Source organism: Lampetra fluviatilis, chromosome 15, assembly GCF_964198595.1.
Source record: "Lampetra fluviatilis chromosome 15, kcLamFluv1.1, whole genome shotgun sequence".
NCBI classification, from domain to species: Eukaryota; Metazoa; Chordata; class Hyperoartia; order Petromyzontiformes; family Petromyzontidae; genus Lampetra; species Lampetra fluviatilis.
Genome location: NC_136289.1, coordinates 277,774 through 298,690, shown reverse-complemented (window position 1 = coordinate 298,690; position 20,917 = coordinate 277,774). Strand labels below are relative to the sequence as shown.

The window sequence follows — 20,917 nt, the reverse complement described above, 5'->3', positions numbered from 1 at the left end:
GAGCAGCGCTCACCACCCTGGTGGGTCTAAGAGCAGGGCTCACCACCCTGGTCTAAGAGCAGCGCTCACCACCCTGTGGGTCTAAGAGCAGCCCTCACCACCCTGGTGGGTCTAAGAGCAGCCCTCACCACTCTGGTGGGTCTAAGAGCAGCGCTCACCACCCTGGTGGGTCTAAGAGCAGGGCTCACCACCCTGGTGGGTCTAAGAGCAGCCCTCACCACCCTGGTGGGTCTAAGAGCAGGGCTCACCACCCTGGTGGGTCTAAGAGCAGCCCTCACCACTCTGGTGGGTCTAAGAGCAGCCCTCACCACTCTGGTGGGTCTAAGAGCAGCCCTCACCACCCTGGTGGGTCTAAGAGCAGCGCTCACCACTCTGGTGGGTCTAAGAGCAGCGCTCACTACCCTGGTGGGTCTAAGAGCAGCCCTCACCACCCTGGTGGGTCTAAGAGCAGCGCTCACCACTCTGTTGGGTCTAAGAGCAGCCCTCACCACCCTGGTGGGTCTAAGAGCAGGGCTCACTACCCTGGTGGGTCTAAGAGCAGGGCTCACCACCCTGGTGGGTCTAAGAGCAGCGCTCACCACCCTGGTGGGTCTAAGAGCAGGGCTCACCACCCTGGTGGGTCTAAGAGCAGCCCTCACCACCCTGGTGGGTCTAAGAGCAGGGCTCACCACCCTGGTGGGTCTAAGAGCAGCCCTCACCACCCTGGTGGGTCTAAGAGCAGGGCTCACCACCCTGGTGGGTCTAAGAGCAGCCCTCACCACCTTGGTGGGTCTAAGAGCAGGGCTCACCACCCTGGTGGGTCTAAGAGCAGCCCTCACCACCCTGGTGGGTCTAAGAGCAGGGCTCACCACCCTGGTGGGTCTAAGAGCAGCCCTCACCACTCTGGTGGGTCTAAGAGCAGGGCTCACTACCCTGGTGGGTCTAAGAGCAGCCCTCACCACCCTGGTGGGTCTAAGAGCAGCGCTCACCACTCTGGTGGGTCTAAGAGCAGCGCTCACTACCCTGGTGGGTCTAAGAGCAGCCCTCACCACCCTGGTGGGTCTAAGAGCAGCGCTCACCACTCTGGTGGGTCTAAGAGCAGCCCTCACCACCCTGGTGGGTCTAAGAGCAGGGCTCACTACCCTGGTGGGTCTAAGAGCAGGGCTCACCACCCTGGTGGGTCTAAGAGCAGCGCTCACCACCCTGGTGGGTCTAAGAGCAGGGCTCACCACCCTGGTGGGTCTAAGAGCAGCCCTCACCACCCTGGGGGGTCTAAGAGCAGGGCTCACCACCTTGGTGGGTCTAAGAGCAGGGCTCACCACCTTGGTGGGTCTAAGAGCAGGGCTCACCACCCTGGTGGGTCTAAGAGCAGCCCTCACCACCCTGGTGGGTCTAAGAGCAGCGCTCACCACTCTGGTGGGTCTAAGAGCAGCCCTCACCACCCTGGTGGGTCTAAGAGCAGGGCTCACCACCCTGGTGGGTCTAAGAGCAGCCCTCACCACCCTGGTGGGTCTAAGAGCAGCGCTCACCACTCTGGTGGGTCTAAGAGCAGCCCTCACCACCCTGGTGGGTCTAAGAGCAGCGCTCACCACTCTGGTGGGTCTAAGAGCAGCCCTCACCACCCTGGTGGGTCTAAGAGCAGGGCTCACCACCCTGGTGGGTCTAAGAGCAGCCCTCACCACCCTGGTGGGTCTAAGAGCAGCGCTCACCACTCTGGTGGGTCTAAGAGCAGCGCTCACCACCGCCAGCGCCCGGCGTGTATCAATACGTGTACATTATATGCAATTCATACGGCACACTGACGATGTATATTGTAGTAACACATTCCTGCGGAGGGAGCTGGTAGGAACGATGGGTTGCTCGGTCCATGGCCAGGGTCAACGTCGGCGTGGTGTATTCCGCAAATATGCCCGACTGTGAGGGCGGGCACAAGCCTGCGTGAGTAGGTTAAACGTTGAGTTTTATAAGGGCACCACGCGGTGACCAGCCCCTCCCCACCCTCCCCACCCAGCCCCTCCCCACCCTCCCCTCCCCACCCAGCCCCTCCCCACCCAGCCCCTCCCCACCCTCCCCTCCCCACTGTTGTATATGTCGGAGTTATGAAATTTTGATGAAAATAATAAAAATTAATAATTTTCCGAAAAATGCGCAAATCGCATTAATTATGTTAATGTGTGTATTAACATGCATAAATTATGATAATGCGTGTAATGATATGCATAAATTATGACGGTGTGAGTAATCGTATGCATAAATTATGATAATCGCTGAGATAATCGTAGTAAGTTATGCGGATGCTTGCGCTGATGTTAATGTGAGCAGTTGTGGTAATTAGGCTCAGCTTCGTTTATCCAGAGTTATGTCAATCAGGATAACACGATGATCAATGATTAAACGTTTACCGATTATCCTAGCGTGTGTTATGATATTTAGGTCTCCATTTTCATATCTCATCACAGGATACAGTTATCAAAAATATGATGGTTTTGCATGGACTTGGAAAGAAGCACTCGAACAGTTGGTGTTAAGCAATTTTATTCTAACAAGCATGTGACATTCTATCATGCAGGTCAAACATGCGTCAATAATTCATGAATAACCAAACACTTATGCATTTGCGATATCAAGCATTCGATTAATATGGATAACTAAAATTCTTATGCAATTACGAGATTAAGCATTGACTAAAATGAATGAATAAACACTTATGCATTTACTAAATTGAATAACTCCAAACTCTTATGCATTTTCGATATTGTGCATTCGACTAATATGGATAACTACAATTCTTATGCAATTACGAGATTAAGCATTGACTAAAATGAATGAATGAACACTTATGCATTTACTAAATTGAATAACTCAAACTCTTATGCATTTTCGATATTGTGCATTTAACGAACTGAATGACCAAAAATTATTATGCAATCGTAACCTCTACCTCTCCACCAGGCATCTCATTAGTTCGTTTTTGTATCGATCACCATCGGCGACTGGCCGAGTTTGAAAACAAGCATGACACATTTCGTTTTGCGTTAATAAAAGCACTTATTGTATCCCCGAGGCGAAAGTATATGTCAATAGATTCATCGGTAAGTATAATATTCTTTTAACGGAATGTTGGAGTCAATGGTGGGTGAGGGCGTGTTGCGGGAGAGCTAATCTGGCTCTGTTTTAATTAATTCTTCGGCGAGGCTCTATGACAAAGGAAACTGGTTTGACAAGATTTCCTCTGTGTTTCCTTGAGTCTATATGTGGGAAGCGATACGACCTCTGTGTTGTCTGTGCGAGTTGCAGCTGACACTTTCTCCGCGATGAGGTGAGCGGCGGCGCTTGGCGGCGCTTGGCGGCCCTCGGTAGCTGACGGCGCGGTGTCGCGCTCTCGGTAGCTGACGGCGCGGTGGCGCGCTCTCGTAGCTGACGGCGCGGTGGCGCGCTCTCGTAGCTGACGGCGCGGTGGCGCGCTCTCGTAGCTGACGGCGCGGTGGCGCGCTCTCGTAGCTGACGGCGCGGTGGCGCGCTCTCGTAGCTGACGGCGCGGTGGCGCGCTCTCGTAGCTGACGGCGCGGTGGCGCGCTCTCGTAGCTGACGGCGCGGTGGCGCGCTCTCGTAGCTGACGGCGCGGTGGCGCGCTCTCGTAGCTGACGGCGCGGTGGCGCGCTCTCGTAGCTGACGGCGCGGTGGCGCGCTCTCGTAGCTGACGGCGCGGTGGCGCGCTCTCGTAGCTGACGGCGCGGTGGCGCGCTCTTTCTCTCCACTGCTGGATGACGAGTCGGTTCTCGTTGGTTGTCGCTCTGGCGATGAACGATGCTTTCGCTCGTTGCTGGTATTGACGTTGGGTTGAAGTTGTTGGCTCGAGAGTGATAGCTGGAATCTCCGTCCGTTTCACTCGCAGCTCGGCGGCTCAGTGTAGTAATTCTTCTTAGGTGGTGCAGACCTCGGCTTGTAGCAGCACGTCGCTACCTCGCGATTCTCGTCATGCTGGATGACGAAAGCTTCTTGACGATCTGTGGTGGAGTTGAAGCCCTGGCGATGTGTGGTGGGGGGCCAGGCCCCTGACGAAGTGAGTTGAATGGATTTTTCCCCGGCTTATGTTGAGAAAATGCCCTCCGTTTCCCGAGTTGTTCAAAGTCTGTCATAAAACCTTCCTGTGTGTGTGTGTTCGTCCGTGTGTTTCGCTTGCGTGTTTGTCCGTGTTTATTAGCTCTGAAGACACAGCTGTTGTCGTTCTGGAAGGGGGGGGGGGCTCGTGACGGCGCCAACGAAGTTATACATTAGCCAGACCGATGATTCGCGTCGAGTTATATATATAAAAGAGATATTCGAATCCATGTTTTTGTTACTGAATAATATTTGTCGCGACAACCTACGCGTTAAGCGAGCTTAATTATTTCCGCCCTCGCTCGGGGATCATATCTTTTGTCTCACACAGCTTAAGTTGTTTTGGTTTGGAAGTTGAAATGCGACTTATTCCATTATGCCCCAGTTATGCCGAAACCGTGTTCCCGATGTTTCATCGTGACCCGATCTCTCATGGAGATGTTATTCCTTGCGTGTGCAATTTTTGCTATCCGTGTTGTGGGAAGACAAAGACGGTTGTTTCCACGGTGGAAGCACCCGGCACATGCGCTTATTTATTTATTTCCCAGAGTGTGTTAATTTCCTTTGAGCCCTTGCCCGGGAGTTTTATTGGTGTCATTTCCTCGCTTTGTGCCTGCGTGTGGAGATCCTCTCGGAAAGATGAAGACGGTTGTGTTGTGGGAAGACAAAGACGGTTGTTTCCACGGTGGAAGCACCCGGCGCATGCTTTTATTTATTTATCTTCGAAGACGTGTTAATTTCCTTTGAGCCATTGCCCCCTTTATGGGTGCATTTCCTCGCTTTTGTGCCTGCGTGTGGAGATCCTCTCGGAAAGACAAAGACGGCCGTGTTGCTCGCTTCTCATGGGGTGTTGTCTCTGGTTAATTTTGAGAGCCTTCTCCGCCTTTCCTCTTCTACTTTAATTCCGTACTTATTATTTGACTTCTTGTGATTATTTAATCTGCTATCCCGGCTAAGAATTTTGTTTTGGAGCGAAATATATGCCATAATTGTTCTTCGATGCTTCGGCCCGGCCGTGTAGAAATTCTATAAAGGTAAATAATGTCAGTATTTAATTAACAATGATGGGTCGCGATTCTGGTGCAGACTGTAGTCTGATTTTCAATTGTAGTGAGGATGGATACTGTTTGCTTACTTCATGGCTAAGTTGTACTAGTTTGTCTAACATGGTTCAAAACCCGTTTGTGTTTTTTTGTTAATGTTGTTCCTTTGTTAAGAATATAATTATATATTTCGTGGCCTGGTTTTGTACTTATCAAAGGGTTTTTTTTCCCTTTACGAACGGATGTTTCTTCCAGAACCCCCCCGGCTACCATTCCCCCCTCCCTTGTTCCTCTTGTGTGAAATTCGGGGAGTTTTTTTTTTATGATCTTGATTACCCTTCTTTCATGCCCTCTTTCCTTTGAAATGAGGTGTGCGCACATCTGTGTTAGTGTGTGGGGGCCTCTGTGGGAGTGTGAGGGCGTGTCCGTTCTCACGTTGCCCCGTGTATATTAAAAAAAACGATATTATCTATGTTGGCAGAATAATTCTTAAAAAAAATTAATTTTTAAAATTAAAAAGGGGGGCATATATCCAACAGTCCGCCCTTTTGAAAATTATCAGGGGTCGATTTGGCCACTGGCGAATTTTCAAACAAAGTAATGCCCCCTTTTTATGTCATGCATCCCATCAGCCGCCCTTACTCTCGGCGGTTATTTCTTACAACGCGCGTGCACGTATTACAATCTTAATCTGGTTACATTTGAAATAAACAAAGAAGAGTAAAGAAAAAAAAAGGTACATTCTACTGGTTATGTTTCGTATGGGTTTGCGGTTACTGTGGCTTCTGTCAGTTGACATGCTCCCCCCTTTTCCTCGTTTTTAGGCCTTGATTCCTCCTTTGTTCCTGGGCTCGAACGGTATGTGCTTTGTGCCTGCGACTAGTCTTTTAAGCTTGGCATTCATCTTGGATACGTGGTATGCTAGGGTTAGGATAGCCATGGCTAGTATGATCATTCCAGTTGCTCCGGTGATTCCCAGTCCCATCTGTTGATTCCGCTGGTGTCCGGATTCATCGGTTGCCCAGGTGAGGTCAGTTACGTTAATTTCTGAATCGCTGATGGCTAGTCTCACGGTGTGGAATTCTTTACTGTTTAATAGGTTCGACAGGGCGTTGCTTATTTCAAACTTGTGGCTCCTGAATATGTTTACTGTTTCTACATCTGCTTGATGTAGGCCTTTGTCCAGATTATATAGTACTTTATCCCCTATGTGTACGAATGTTCCTTTTGGTACCGTGACTAGCATGACAGGGCTTGGTATCGGAACTTTCATGGTAACGGAATGTCGATCGGTGGAAATGGTTGCTGTATCCAGAGGCGTGCTGACTAGCCACTGGGCATCAGCTATCATGGCCACTGTTTCGGTTCTTTCTTTAGGTTTACTTAGTTTGAACTTGCAGGTCTCTCTGAGGCTTTGGGTCGCCAGGCCGCACATTATTTCAGCTGTATTGATTAGGAAGGGTTTGCCTGGACAGAGCCAATGGACGTCTTTCATTATTTGGCACATGGTTAGGTCGGGTACTAGGTATTTAAGGGGGCTTTCTTCTTGGTAGGCTATTACGGAGGGTGTCTCCATTTTGGAGTAAATGTCATTTCTCCATGTACCCACGTTTAATACTGTTCGTAATCGGTATACCTGTTCGGGTTTGACTAGTGGTAAGTTTAACAGGAACGCCAGTTGTCTGGTTTGGGGGTTCACATATATAGGTGTGGCTGTACCCATGTTAAATGCAATTTGTACTTGTGTTGGACTGATTCTTTCTAGGGAGGCTGTTTGTAGCACGTTTTGTATCAGCGTTGGAGTTACCAGATACGAGGGAATTTGACCTTGGATTAGATCACTGATGCTTCCGCTGATGCTACGCAACAAGTCTTGGATTACCCATTGGATTGGTTGTCGAAGATTTTCGTCGTCATATAGGTCTCGGAGTGTACGCCCCAGTTCTTGGATGGTTAAGTTCAACATGGCTGAGTGTAGGTTGACCAGAACTATGGTGTCTCTAAGGGTGGAACCCATTTCGATTAAGTTTTTTTCTTGGTGACGGATTTGTCGGCGGATTTGCAGCATATCGAGTTGTAGGTTTTCGATGCCTTGCGTGAGGTGTCCAATTTTCACGGCGTTGGATATAGATACTCCTAATGTGATTAAGGAGCTAAAGCCGGACAGGACTCCGAAGGCCACTCCCAGGCCGATCGATCTCTTGGTCCGTGTGGTGTTGAACGTGGCGGGGGGAAGTATCATGGTTCTCTGTAATTGCTCCAGGATCATTCTGATATTCAGTTCGCTGTATTTTAGGAAGCCATGGTACCAAACTCGGGTTTCTGCGGTGGCCGAGGATGGTAACTTCCCGAAATGTCTCTCTACTGCCATGGCAGGGTCTAATGTAACATAGACTTGTTGGGTTACTGTTTTCGTTTCAGTTACTAGGAAACCGGGAGAATCTCTCAGCATCACCCCGGATTCTGGTCCTGGCTTGAGTAGGTCTTGGCTGCCTTCGAGCTTGGTGATGCACGTTAGCAGGAGCGTGAGTAGGAGGGCTGCCATTTCCTGGAAAACATTTATACGTTGTTTTAATGTGATATCCCCACTCCTTAGTTTCTTCCCCCCCCCCTTTTTGTATCGTTACATTTACTTCCCTGGTTCCATCTGCACAGGGTACAACTTGATTTGGTTGATGTGTACCCACTTGTATTGCTGCTCCCTCCCTGTCTTTGTAATTTTCAATTGGTACACGACTGGGGATATTTTGTCAACAATCTCATATGGTCCTGTCCAGGAAGGGAGGAATTTCCTGCATTTTTGTTTTCTTTTCTCGTAATTGAGGTACAACACCTGATCTCCTAGCTGATATTCTGCATGGCTAGCTTTTTGGTCGTAGTATGCTTTGCTCCCTTGAGCCTCGGCTTGCAATTTGTCTCTGACCATCGCGAACGTGTTCTGTAGGTGGCTGTTCAATCCGGTTAGGTATTCCGTCGGTGTTATTGCCGTCGTGGCCTCGTCCTCCGCTGGAACGTATAGCAGGTGTACTGGAAGGGTCATCTGTCTTCCGGTCATGATCTCGAAGGGTGTCCTGCCTGTCGCCCGGTTGGGGGTGGCTCTAATGGCCATCAATACTAGGGGTAGTTTTGTGTCCCAGTCGCGTCCGGTAGTGGACACATATTTTTTTTAGGAGGCTCACAATGGTCCTGTTGGCTCTTTCCACCTGTCCTGAGGATTGTGGGTGGTATGCGACATGTAGTTGTCTTTTTACTCCCAATGTCTTCCACACTTCTGCAATTACATCGGCAGTGAAGTGGCTTCCTTTGTCGGAATCGATGGTTGACGGTAGGCCCCATCTACTGAATATCTGGTTGACCAGTAGGGTAGCTGTCGTCTCCGCGGTGTTGTTGGGGGCTGGTAAGCACTCCACCCACTTGGAAAAGGCACAGGTTACAGTCAGCATGTATTTGTTTCCTTTGGTGGATCTGTTGACAGGTCCTATCCAGTCAATCTGTAGGTTAGACCAAGGGAAGTCTGTTCCCCTTTTCTGTAGGGGTGCTCGGTGTTGTGAGTTCGTTGGCTGGTATTTGCAACACACGAGGCAGTTGGACACATGCTTGTGTACGTCTTCACCCATTCGGGCCCAGTAGGCCACCTGTCGCAACATCTGTCCTGTGTTCATCTCGCACCGATGTCCGCTACATGGTTCATCGTGGGCGTGTTGTAGCATTGTGTCCCGATATTGCGAAGGAACTACCCATCTGGTGTTTCCGTCTTTTTCGTTTGTGTATACCAGTAGCCCTTTCCGCATTGAAAATCTTCTGACTTGGTTATGCATGGTCTCGAGTTCCTTGTTGTTGTCCAGGTTGTCTTTCGTGATTGGTTTTCCTGTCGGATCCTGGATATGGTCGGCTAGTGTCTTTATGGTTTCGTCCTCTTGTTGCATCCTGATCAGGTCTTCTGGAGGTTGTGTATTGCTCAAGTGAGCTCTGGTCCCGGTTTCTGCTGAGTTCTTTCCGCTTCTTGTGACCAACCCTATAACGACAGAGTCCGAGTTCGTCGCCTCTTCTAGTCTGTTAGGTTTGGGTTGGTCTTCTAGCTTCCATGGGGTGCCTTCCAGGCTTCCTAGTTTTGCTAGGGCGTCTGCTCTGTCGTTCCCCGCCTTCTCCTGTCCTGGTATCTTGGAGTGCCCTTTTACTTTCCTCCAAAATATCTTCATGTCGTTCTGCTGGATCATAGTGTCTATGGACTCGAACAGTTCCCGATGGTGGATCGGTCTATTCCTATGGTTCTTCATGCCATTTCTCCTCCATATGGGTAGGTGGTTTAGGAAGCTGTATTGTACGTAGTCAGAATCGGTGCACACCACCATGGTCTGTATCTTGTTATCGGCTGCCATTTGGAGGGCAATGTGTACCCCAGCCAGTTCTGCATACTGGTTTGACTTCGGTCCCAGCTGGAACCCCTCTTGGATACCTGTGAGTGGTCCGGATTCCCACATGATTCCTGCTCCCGCGTGGAGTTTGTTTTCTTTCATTTTGGCACATCCATCGATGTACACCCTTGGTATGTTGGCACATGTTTCTTTATCAAAGGGGAGGTGCTGGCTGTCCTCGGGAGGTATCCCTACGTCATGTGCTCCTACTGTCTCTAGGGTGCAATCATGTAGATCGGCAAGTCCTTGGGCTACTGGGCTTTTCTTATTTTTCGCGTATTTTACTGTGACTGGTAAACCTTGGAGGGTCAGTGCCCAATTGGCTATTCGGCTGCTGGTCACACGCCCCTCCCGAATCTTCTTGCTGTTGAGATACGCCAAGGATTCATGATTTGTTTCCAAGATGATCTTTTCCCCATTCAACAAGTTCCGAAAATGTTGTATAGCCCAGATGTTTCCGAATATTGCCTTCTCACATTCGGAGAACTTTGTCTCTACTCCCCGGAGTGCTTTACTGGCATAGGCAATAATTTGTTTCTCTGCCTCTGGTCTCTGGTACAGTACTGAGCTGATACTGTGGTCTGAGTAGGCAGTCTCGAGGTAGTATTCCTTTCCTTTCTCGGGATAGGCTAGGCAGGATGCTCTTGTGATCTGTTGTTTCAATTCTTTTTCTGCAGCTTCCTGTTCTGGTCCCCACTCCCATGGCTCGTCCTTTTGTAGTAGTTTGACTAAGGGTCGAGTGATCCCTGCATAGTCGTCCACGAACTGTCGGAGGTAGTTGCAGATTCCCAAGAAACTCCGGAGGGTCGTGACTGTGTTGGGTGACTTGAGTGCGAGGAGGGCTTCAATTCTGTTGGTTTGGGGTAGCAATCCCTCAGTGCCAATCTGAAATCCAAGATAGTCCACCCTTTTCCGTGCCCACTGCCCTTTTTGTATCGAGATCTTTGCTCCTGCTTCTTTTAATTGTTCAAGGGTATGTTGGAGGCTCTTGAGATGTTCTTGCCATGAGGAGTCCTTGACTAGTATGTCGTCGACGTAGACGATGGTGCCTCGCTCTTTTGCGTCGCCCATCGCCTTGTGTAGGAATATGTTGAAGTCTGCAGGTGAGTTCGAGTATCCGAACGGGCAGCGATTCCAAGTATACTGTATTCCATCGAAGGTGAAGGCCAACTTGTATTGATCTGTTTCTTTTACTGGCATGGTCCAGAAGCCATTTGCTAGGTCCATTGTGGTGAGTACCTTTGCGCCTTTTATTTGGTTGAGACCGTGGTCGATTTCTGCCATTGGCCATCGAGATAGGGGAACTGTTTTATTGAGTTGCCGGTAGTCGATGGTGAGTCTCCATTTTCCCGTGGGTTTTAGTACTGGCCAAATGGGTGAGTTGTAGGTCGAGTTGCATTCCCGGATTATGTTCTTTTTGAGTAGGTTCTCCAGGGTTTCTTGGATCGATTCATAGGCGGCCAGTGGAATCTTGTATTGTTTCACGTATACCGCTGGTGCTCCCTCCAGTGTGGGAATGGATACCACATGTAGGTCGGTTTTGCCACAATCATAGGAGTCTTCGGAGAACAGGGAGTTGTATCTTTGGAGCAGTTGTCGTAGCTCGTCTCGTTGAGTGTCGTTCTCTAGGGCGTCTGCTGCTTCAATTTGTTGTTCTATTTGTTCTTCTATTGTGAGGACTCTTTTCTCTTGGTTTGGATCCAGGGCCTTCATGGTTTCGGGCGGCTCAGTTTGGTGTTTTCCTTGCGTTAGTGGTGGTTGGATCACCGTTGCTTCACTCGAAGGGAATGAGCTCTTGCCCTTGGGCTCTCCCTTTGTTTCCTGTTCACCCGTATGGCCACTAGTGGGCTGTCTGTACTCTCTGGAGTGATGGTCCTTTGGAAAAACCGACCGTAGGTTGGCTTCCTCAAGGTTCTTTCCCCGTTCGTTGGTTATCAGTTGAGTGGTACGTATTTCAGCCGGAATTCTGTTTTTGTCTTTGATTGTCGGTGGTAGGTCGTTGGGTTCTTGTGCTAGCACTTGGGTTTTCGTGGGGCTTCGTTCTTCTTCTTCGTCCTCTGGATCTCTATGCCATTCCGGTATTGATTGTGCCCAGATTTGTCGGGACCCAAGGTTCACAATGGGTTTTAGCCGATTCAGTAGTTCGATCCCGATAATCAGCTCTTTTCCTGGGTATTGTACGACATATAGTGGATGGTTCATGTTTATCCCGTTGAACGTGAGCTTCATCATGACTTTGCCCAAAGGTCGCATGTGGGTCCCTTCGCATCCTGAGTAGGTCAGTTTACTTGGCATCATCTGTAGTGCTTCATTTTTCCGATGGAGGGCAGTCTGGAGTTCACCAAATAGGTGATCGGAAATCATTGATATTTCTGCTCCGGTATCACACAGGCCCTGGCTGGTCAGAGTGTCTTGCAGTCTTACTTCCAGGTGGACTCGTCCGCCCGGTCCTACAGGAATTAGTTCTCCCAGATGGTGGCCTCTACCCTCGGGTATCACCTCAGTGACTGCTTCGGGGTTTCTTGAGCTTCTGATATTCACTTGGGCTATATTTGCGTTGAATGCGTCCTCTTCCTGTGTGTGTTCTGTTGATGTCCTTGCCTTTGCTGTTTGCATGGGAGTCTTCTTATTCTCTAGGGGTTCCCTTTCCATCCGGATGTGGTGAGCATATCGATTCCAGTTGGTTGGTGGTGGTCTATGCTCTATGGCTAGTGGAGACGGCAGTGGGAGGCGGTATGGTAATTGGTTTGGTGGGCGTCGGCCTCCCCGGGGTGTGGGCGGTCCATCGTTCGCTCTCCACCCCCCGTGGTTGTTCCAGGATCCGCTTATGTCGGCATTCCCTGATGGTGGTTGTCGCGGGTGCCAGCTTACTCTTGCCTCGTCCCTAGATCCATTGTTCAGTGGTTGGCCGGTGGGTGTTGGTCCTTGTTGGTTTGGCGCCCTCTCCTGGTGTTTCCCATGTTCGTCCCGTTTGATGCTGCAGTTGTTTTCAGGGGGTTCGCTTCCTTCTAGGTCGAGGCGTTTTTCATCCTTGGTGACGATATGTGTTTTGACTATGTTGGTTGTCCTCCGGCCGTTCACCCAGGCCGTGTGGGCCTTGCTTTCTATCTGGCGTAGGGAGGCCGTTTCGGGGTCTAACATCATTCCTACTATTCTCATGATTTCTGGCCTCAGTGATTGGAAGAACATCACTTTTAATATTTTCCCTTCTTCCTGGGCGTTGTCTACATCGCCTGCGTAATATGCTCTCTTGAGTCGGAGGAGATAATCTCGTGGGTCTTCGTCTGCACGTTGTGTCATTAGTTTTGCCGCGTTCAACCCTTCAGATAGAGTGGAATATTCCCCAAATCTTTTAATTACTGCCTGGCTTAATTGTTTGAAATCGTTCTTGACTCTGTGTGGCAAGGAGGCTACCCATGGCCTGGCATGTTCATGTAAGCTTCTTGACAATAAGCATGCTTTCTCCTCTGACTTACCCAGACCCCGGATCTTAGCCTCCTGTCTTACAATAGCGATGTGAATGTGTATATCTCGATTCTTGTTCTGTGGATCAAAATAGGGAATTCTCACGAGCGCTTTGTCCATTAGCTTGAGGGTTTTACTGTTGAAAGAGTGTTGGTCATCATCGGTGGCGTCGGTTTCCGAGGAGTGCTCACTCGAGTCGTCTCTGCTATCACTGCTATCGCGTTTCCTTTGTCTGTGTCGTGGTTTCGCTTTATCTGACGAGTCGTGTCTGTCTCTTGGCTTGTTTCTGTGTTTCTTATGTTGGTCTCGTGACCCGTGTCTCTGTGTTGGCGTGCGTGGTCTTCTTGATTCATGCCTGTGGGGTGAGCGTTTTTGAGCTCGGCCTTCACGCCGTTCACCATGGGTGTGGTGTCTGTTCGGCGAGGCGCTTATTTTCCGATGTCCTAGCCTGGTATTTGATTTATGTTGGTGTCGTGCGTCGTGACTGTCGTAATCACTGTAGCTGTCATCTGTGGTGCGGGTCGGTTTTTTTTTGTGGGTTTTGCGTGGCATGTGTCTCTCTGGTGAGCTGTCTGCACTATCTGGTTGGTCATGCTTGCGTTGTGCGCGTCCCTCTCGCGAGTGATCCCTGTTGGTGGTTCTACGTCGGTCGTGTGTGCGCGTCGCGTGTGTTTCTGGCGAGCTGTCTGTACTACCCGGTTGGTCATGCTTGCGTTGTGCGCGTCCCTCTCGCGAGTGATCCCTGTTGGTGGTTCTACGTCGGTCATGTGTGCGCGTCGCGTGTGTTTCTGGCGAGCTGTCTGCACTACCCGGTTGGTCATTTTTGCGCAGTGTGCGTCTTTGTGGTGAGTGATCTCTGTGGTTGGTTCTACGTCGGTCGTGTGTGCGCGTCGCGTGTGTTTCTGGCGAGCTGTCTGTACTACCCGGTTGGTCATGCTTGCGTTGTGCGCGTCCCTCTCGCGAGTGATCCCTGTTGGTGGTTCTACGTCGGTCGTGTGTGCGCGTCGCGTGTGTTTCTGGCGAGCTGTCTGCACTACCCGGTTGGTCATATTTGCGCAGTGTGCGTCTTTGTGGTGAGTGATCCCTGTCTTTGTGTTGCTCGTGTTCCTTTTTTTCTGTTTTTATTTGTACTGCATATCCTGCCAATTTTTTATTTATTTTTCCTTTCCTTCCAGCTTCGGGGTCCTCAGTCTCAATTTGTTTTGTCTGTGTCTCTCCCTCCCTTCTCTCGAATTGTGAGGGGTATTCTTTGTGACGGATATTTTGATCGATACCCATACATTTTGTGTGATCTGTCCCAGGATTGCACCCCCGTGGGTCGGAGTGCGACAGGCTGGTGATCCCGCTTGTGTGCTGTGTGTCAACATTTGTGGTTTTTGCCAATGTCTCTAGGTAGTGTGCCTGCTCATCCAGGAGGGCTTGGAGGTGTTCTACCTCATTTTGCACGCTCCGTCTTTGATTTTTTTCCCTTTCATATCTTTCCTCATTCCAGGCTCTTTCTCGGTCTGTTTGTCGGAGGAGATACGAGTCTAATCTTGCTATTTCCGCAATTTTCACATCATGTTCACTTTTGGCACATTTTATCAAATCCTTCTGAAGTATTGCCCGGTGTATCTTAATGTCGTCGATACAGCTCCCTTCCCATACGTCTCTATGCCTATCCTGCTCTGTGGCAGTCCGGCCTGTGCGTTGCAGCACAATTTCCCGATAATCTTCCTCTAGTGAGTCCATCGTCCCTCGGGAGGGCTGATCCCCGTTATTGGGGTCACTCATTTGGGTGCCAGTCTTAGGACCTTGTGAGTCGGATTCCGTTTTCGTGGACTCGAGAATTTATCTTAGCCTTAACATTTCTCGTGTGGCGTCAGCTGCCCTGACATTCCTTTTCAGATTACTTATAAAACAATTATCTCACAGAGTGTAGTCAGTTTGACTCGAGCTATTCTGTAATTTTCCGATTCAGAGTGTGTACCTCTAACACCATTTATCACAGGATGCAATCGGTTTGATACGATATTATCTTAATTCCACTCTCTGTTTCAACCTGCTATTCTGGGTTTTAACCTTAGAGGGCGTTTTTTTTTGTTTTACGCCCGTTTACAATCACAATGCAATGTTTGGTCACGATATTCTGGTTAACACGAAGTGATTCATTCCTTCATCCATGCAAAACACTGTCTGTGAGAGATCCCGGACGAGCCACCCATTATGTTGTATATGTCGGAGTTATGAAATTTTGATGAAAATAATAAAAATTAATAATTTTCCGAAAAATGCGCAAATCGCATTAATTATGTTAATGTGTGTATTAACATGCATAAATTATGATAATGCGTGTAATGATATGCATAAATTATGACGGTGTGAGTAATCGTATGCATAAATTATGATAATCGCTGAGATAATCGTAGTAAGTTATGCGGATGCTTGCGCTGATGTTAATGTGAGCAGTTGTGGTAATTAGGCTCAGCTTCGTTTATCCAGAGTTATGTCAATCAGGATAACACGATGATCAATGATTAAACGTTTACCGATTATCCTAGCGTGTGTTATGATATTTAGGTCTCCATTTTCATATCTCATCACAGGATACAGTTATCAAAAATATGATGGTTTTGCATGGACTTGGAAAGAAGCACTCGAACAGTTGGTGTTAAGCAATTTTATTCTAACAAGCATGTGACATTCTATCATGCAGGTCAAACATGCGTCAATAATTCATGAATAACCAAACACTTATGCATTTGCGATATCAAGCATTCGATTAATATGGATAACTAAAATTCTTATGCAATTACGAGATTAAGCATTGACTAAAATGAATGAATAAACACTTATGCATTTACTAAATTGAATAACTCCAAACTCTTATGCATTTTCGATATTGTGCATTCGACTAATATGGATAACTACAATTCTTATGCAATTACGAGATTAAGCATTGACTAAAATGAATGAATGAACACTTATGCATTTACTAAATTGAATAACTCAAACTCTTATGCATTTTCGATATTGTGCATTTAACGAACTGAATGACCAAAAATTATTATGCAATCGTAACCTCTACCTCTCCACCAGGCATCTCATTAGTTCGTTTTTGTATCGATCACCATCGGCGACTGGCCGAGTTTGAAAACAAGCATGACACATTTCGTTTTGCGTTAATAAAAGCACTTATTGTATCCCCGAGGCGAAAGTATATGTCAATAGATTCATCGGTAAGTATAATATTCTTTTAACGGAATGTTGGAGTCAATGGTGGGTGAGGGCGTGTTGCGGGAGAGCTAATCTGGCTCTGTTTTAATTAATTCTTCGGCGAGGCTCTATGACAAAGGAAACTGGTTTGACAAGATTTCCTCTGTGTTTCCTTGAGTCTATATGTGGGAAGCGATACGACCTCTGTGTTGTCTGTGCGAGTTGCAGCTGACACTTTCTCCGCGATGAGGTGAGCGGCGGCGCTTGGCGGCGCTTGGCGGCCCTCGGTAGCTGACGGCGCGGTGTCGCGCTCTCGGTAGCTGACGGCGCGGTGGCGCGCTCTCGTAGCTGACGGCGCGGTGGCGCGCTCTCGTAGCTGACGGCGCGGTGGCGCGCTCTCGTAGCTGACGGCGCGGTGGCGCGCTCTCGTAGCTGACGGCGCGGTGGCGCGCTCTCGTAGCTGACGGCGCGGTGGCGCGCTCTCGTAGCTGACGGCGCGGTGGCGCGCTCTCGTAGCTGACGGCGCGGTGGCGCGCTCTCGTAGCTGACGGCGCGGTGGCGCGCTCTCGTAGCTGACGGCGCGGTGGCGCGCTCTCGTAGCTGACGGCGCGGTGGCGCGCTCTCGTAGCTGACGGCGCGGTGGCGCGCTCTCGTAGCTGACGGCGCGGTGGCGCGCTCTTTCTCTCCACTGCTGGATGACGAGTCGGTTCTCGTTGGTTGTCGCTCTGGCGATGAACGATGCTTTCGCTCGTTGCTGGTATTGACGTTGGGTTGAAGTTGTTGGCTCGAGAGTGATAGCTGGAATCTCCGTCCGTTTCACTCGCAGCTCGGCGGCTCAGTGTAGTAATTCTTCTTAGGTGGTGCAGACCTCGGCTTGTAGCAGCACGTCGCTACCTCGCGATTCTCGTCATGCTGGATGACGAAAGCTTCTTGACGATCTGTGGTGGAGTTGAAGCCCTGGCGATGTGTGGTGGGGGGCCAGGCCCCTGACGAAGTGAGTTGAATGGATTTTTCCCCGGCTTATGTTGAGAAAATGCCCTCCGTTTCCCGAGTTGTTCAAAGTCTGTCATAAAACCTTCCTGTGTGTGTGTGTTCGTCCGTGTGTTTCGCTTGCGTGTTTGTCCGTGTTTATTAGCTCTGAAGACACAGCTGTTGTCGTTCTGGAAGGGGGGGGGGCTCGTGACGGCGCCAACGAAGTTATACATTAGCCAGACCGATGATTCGCGTCGAGTTATATATATAAAAGAGATATTCGAATCCATGTTTTTGTTACTGAATAATATTTGTCGCGACAACCTACGCGTTAAGCGAGCTTAATTATTTCCGCCCTCGCTCGGGGATCATATCTTTTGTCTCACACAGCTTAAGTTGTTTTGGTTTGGAAGTTGAAATGCGACTTATTCCATTATGCCCCAGTTATGCCGAAACCGTGTTCCCGATGTTTCATCGTGACCCGATCTCTCATGGAGATGTTATTCCTTGCGTGTGCAATTTTTGCTATCCGTGTTGTGGGAAGACAAAGACGGTTGTTTCCACGGTGGAAGCACCCGGCACATGCGCTTATTTATTTATTTCCCAGAGTGTGTTAATTTCCTTTGAGCCCTTGCCCGGGAGTTTTATTGGTGTCATTTCCTCGCTTTGTGCCTGCGTGTGGAGATCCTCTCGGAAAGATGAAGACGGTTGTGTTGTGGGAAGACAAAGACGGTTGTTTCCACGGTGGAAGCACCCGGCGCATGCTTTTATTTATTTATCTTCGAAGACGTGTTAATTTCCTTTGAGCCATTGCCCCCTTTATGGGTGCATTTCCTCGCTTTTGTGCCTGCGTGTGGAGATCCTCTCGGAAAGACAAAGACGGCCGTGTTGCTCGCTTCTCATGGGGTGTTGTCTCTGGTTAATTTTGAGAGCCTTCTCCGCCTTTCCTCTTCTACTTTAATTCCGTACTTATTATTTGACTTCTTGTGATTATTTAATCTGCTATCCCGGCTAAGAATTTTGTTTTGGAGCGAAATATATGCCATAATTGTTCTTCGATGCTTCGGCCCGGCCGTGTAGAAATTCTATAAAGGTAAATAATGTCAGTATTTAATTAACAATGATGGGTCGCGATTCTGGTGCAGACTGTAGTCTGATTTTCAATTGTAGTGAGGATGGATACTGTTTGCTTACTTCATGGCTAAGTTGTACTAGTTTGTCTAACATGGTTCAAAACCCGTTTGTGTTTTTTTGTTAATGTTGTTCCTTTGTTAAGAATATAATTATATATTTCGTGGCCTGGTTTTGTACTTATCAAAGGGTTTTTTTTCCCTTTACGAACGGATGTTTCTTCCAGAACCCCCCCGGCTACCATTCCCCCCTCCCTTGTTCCTCTTGTGTGAAATTCGGGGAGTTTTTTTTTTATGATCTTGATTACCCTTCTTTCATGCCCTCTTTCCTTTGAAATGAGGTGTGCGCACATCTGTGTTAGTGTGTGGGGGCCTCTGTGGGAGTGTGAGGGCGTGTCCGTTCTCACGTTGCCCCGTGTATATTAAAAAAAACGATATTATCTATGTTGGCAGAATAATTCTTAAAAAAAATTAATTTTTAAAATTAAAAAGGGGGGCATATATCCAACACCACCCAGCCCCTCCCTGCACGACGGACGGACGGACACAATAACCCCCTGTGGGCTGGTGTAACCAGAGGTTCCTACCAGTATAACGAATACAGTATATATAGACTGTATATGGTAGCGTGTGTATACTGCGTGTGTATTGCACAATATGTACTATAAATGCAGAGGCATATACCCTGTACATAGAGCAGCCTTCTCTGGAGCACATGCCGTACGAACTGGTGGTGTGCGCCACTTCGTTAGTTATGTGTCTGTTGTGTTTGTTGTGTGTTTGTTGTGTCTGTTGTGCGTTTGTTGTGTTTGTTTTGTGTTTGTTGTGTGTTTTCTGTGTGTTTGATGTGTGTTTGTTGTGTGTTTGTTGTGTGTTTGACTGGGTGCAATCGTCACTTTGTTAATTCAGACCGTGTAATTAACATGTTGTACACGCATCGTTACGTGTTGGCGATGTGTGTAAATTGACAGCCTGTACACCCTTGCCAATAATAATCATGTCAACTCGTAATGCGCAAGCCGCAGTGTTCGTTCACTCGCAGAGAGAGAGAGGATGACCCAGAGGCGCGAGAGAAGCCACAGATGAGCGGTGAGCCCACGGTACCAATAATCGCTCAAGCTCTGCGGTCCTCTACATATCACGGTGTTATCGGCCAATTAATGAGTGTTACCATGTAGGAGGAAACCGGAACACCCGTAGAAAACCCACGCATGCGAGGGAGAAACACTCTATCCCATAGGGATGGAACAGGTGGAGTCCACGTTTTTGCAGTACCGTCTTCTCATGGGGAGCCAAGGCAGGGCGCCTCCTCGTCGCCCAGGGGAAGGGAGTTTCACAACATTTATGCAATCCACCAATCCTCGCCACTGCTTCCACCGTGCTGGATTAGAGGTGTGCGTAGCCACCGCCGCCCGGCAAAATGAGATGTTCCATCTCAAAGGATGTTCCATGTGAAGACTTGAAAACAATGAAAACTAAAAAACACCCATCTAAATGAGATGTCAATTGCGGGTGCTCGTGTTGCGTCCGCACCGTCTTTCCGCACGGCAGTGGATCGACCAACATCATCAGCAACGTCCACGCACTTGTGTGGACTACATCTGGCTCATGTAAGAATTAAATCTTAATTACAAACTTTCACCTGGGAAATCACCTGGAGATGGAGGAATATCTCATTTTTAGCCCGTTTAGGCCTAAAAATGAGATATTGACACGTTACAACGCGCGGGCAAACGTGTTAAATCCATAACTCGTATGGCGTGAATTTACACGGTGACTATCGCACCCAGCCCAATACATATAATTAATGAATAACGCTGTGAAACGATGCACACAGCACGGTAACATTGCGTGTGCCTTCACATACAGAGAGAGAACGGCTCACCAGAGATCGTGAGATGAGATGGGCGGAACGGGCCACGCTGGCGACACCCCACTGCCATCAGGCATATATATTTTTTTTGAGGCTATATTTGGAAGCAATATTCGTTAAATCGATTTAAAAATTTCAATGAAGTTGCCAGGAAAATCAGTAAAATGTAGTTCCACATATTGCATTTTCTGATATAAGGTACAACTGATGTAAAGTGTTCCAGATAAAACAAATTATGAATAATTCGAGAAAACTTACAATTATAATACAGAGGGTAGAGTGCCTCTGTGGTGCAGCGTGTGATTTTTGTTCGTGAACAATTTAAATGTTTGTATTTTATGAAAATGATAGAATCAGCACAACAGCGTTACCTTTGGTTTTGAAGCGTTGCACTGAAACAACAGCGGCCTCTGTTCCCTCTTGGTGCACGCTCCCAAGGCGATAGCTGTGTTAGGGGCATGCGACTACTACTGCTGCTGCTTGCTACTTGCTGCTGCTGCTGTTGGTATAAGTAGCACCAGGCAGCGCGCACCCATTGGATGCTCGCTAACAATATAGGTTAATTTACATGTCCGCCCACAGAGCTTATATAATAATTTATGTGGGTTTTTGGTAACTCGACAGCAGGTTACGTCAGCTGCGCTCAACGGTATAAATCAAAAACGTGTGTGTACGTTCATTCAGACGGAGCGAATTGTGTGGGAGTGAGACGAGAGTTTATTAGGAGGGCTCATTGCTACGAAT

The 20,917-nt window shown here is 48.5% G+C and overlaps 1 protein-coding gene across 1 annotated transcript in view; it reads right to left on the bottom strand.

Moving 5' to 3' along the window:
* Window positions 1–20,637, bottom strand: part of LOC144936046 (aquaporin-3-like) — a 32,512-nt gene extending 11,875 nt beyond the window's left edge. The window contains exon 1 of the mRNA XM_078862855.1: window positions 20,545–20,637. The gene's annotated coding sequence lies outside the window, so the exon portion shown is untranslated. The remainder of the gene's footprint in view (window positions 1–20,544) is intronic.
* Between the last annotated feature and the right edge of the window lie 280 nt (window positions 20,638–20,917).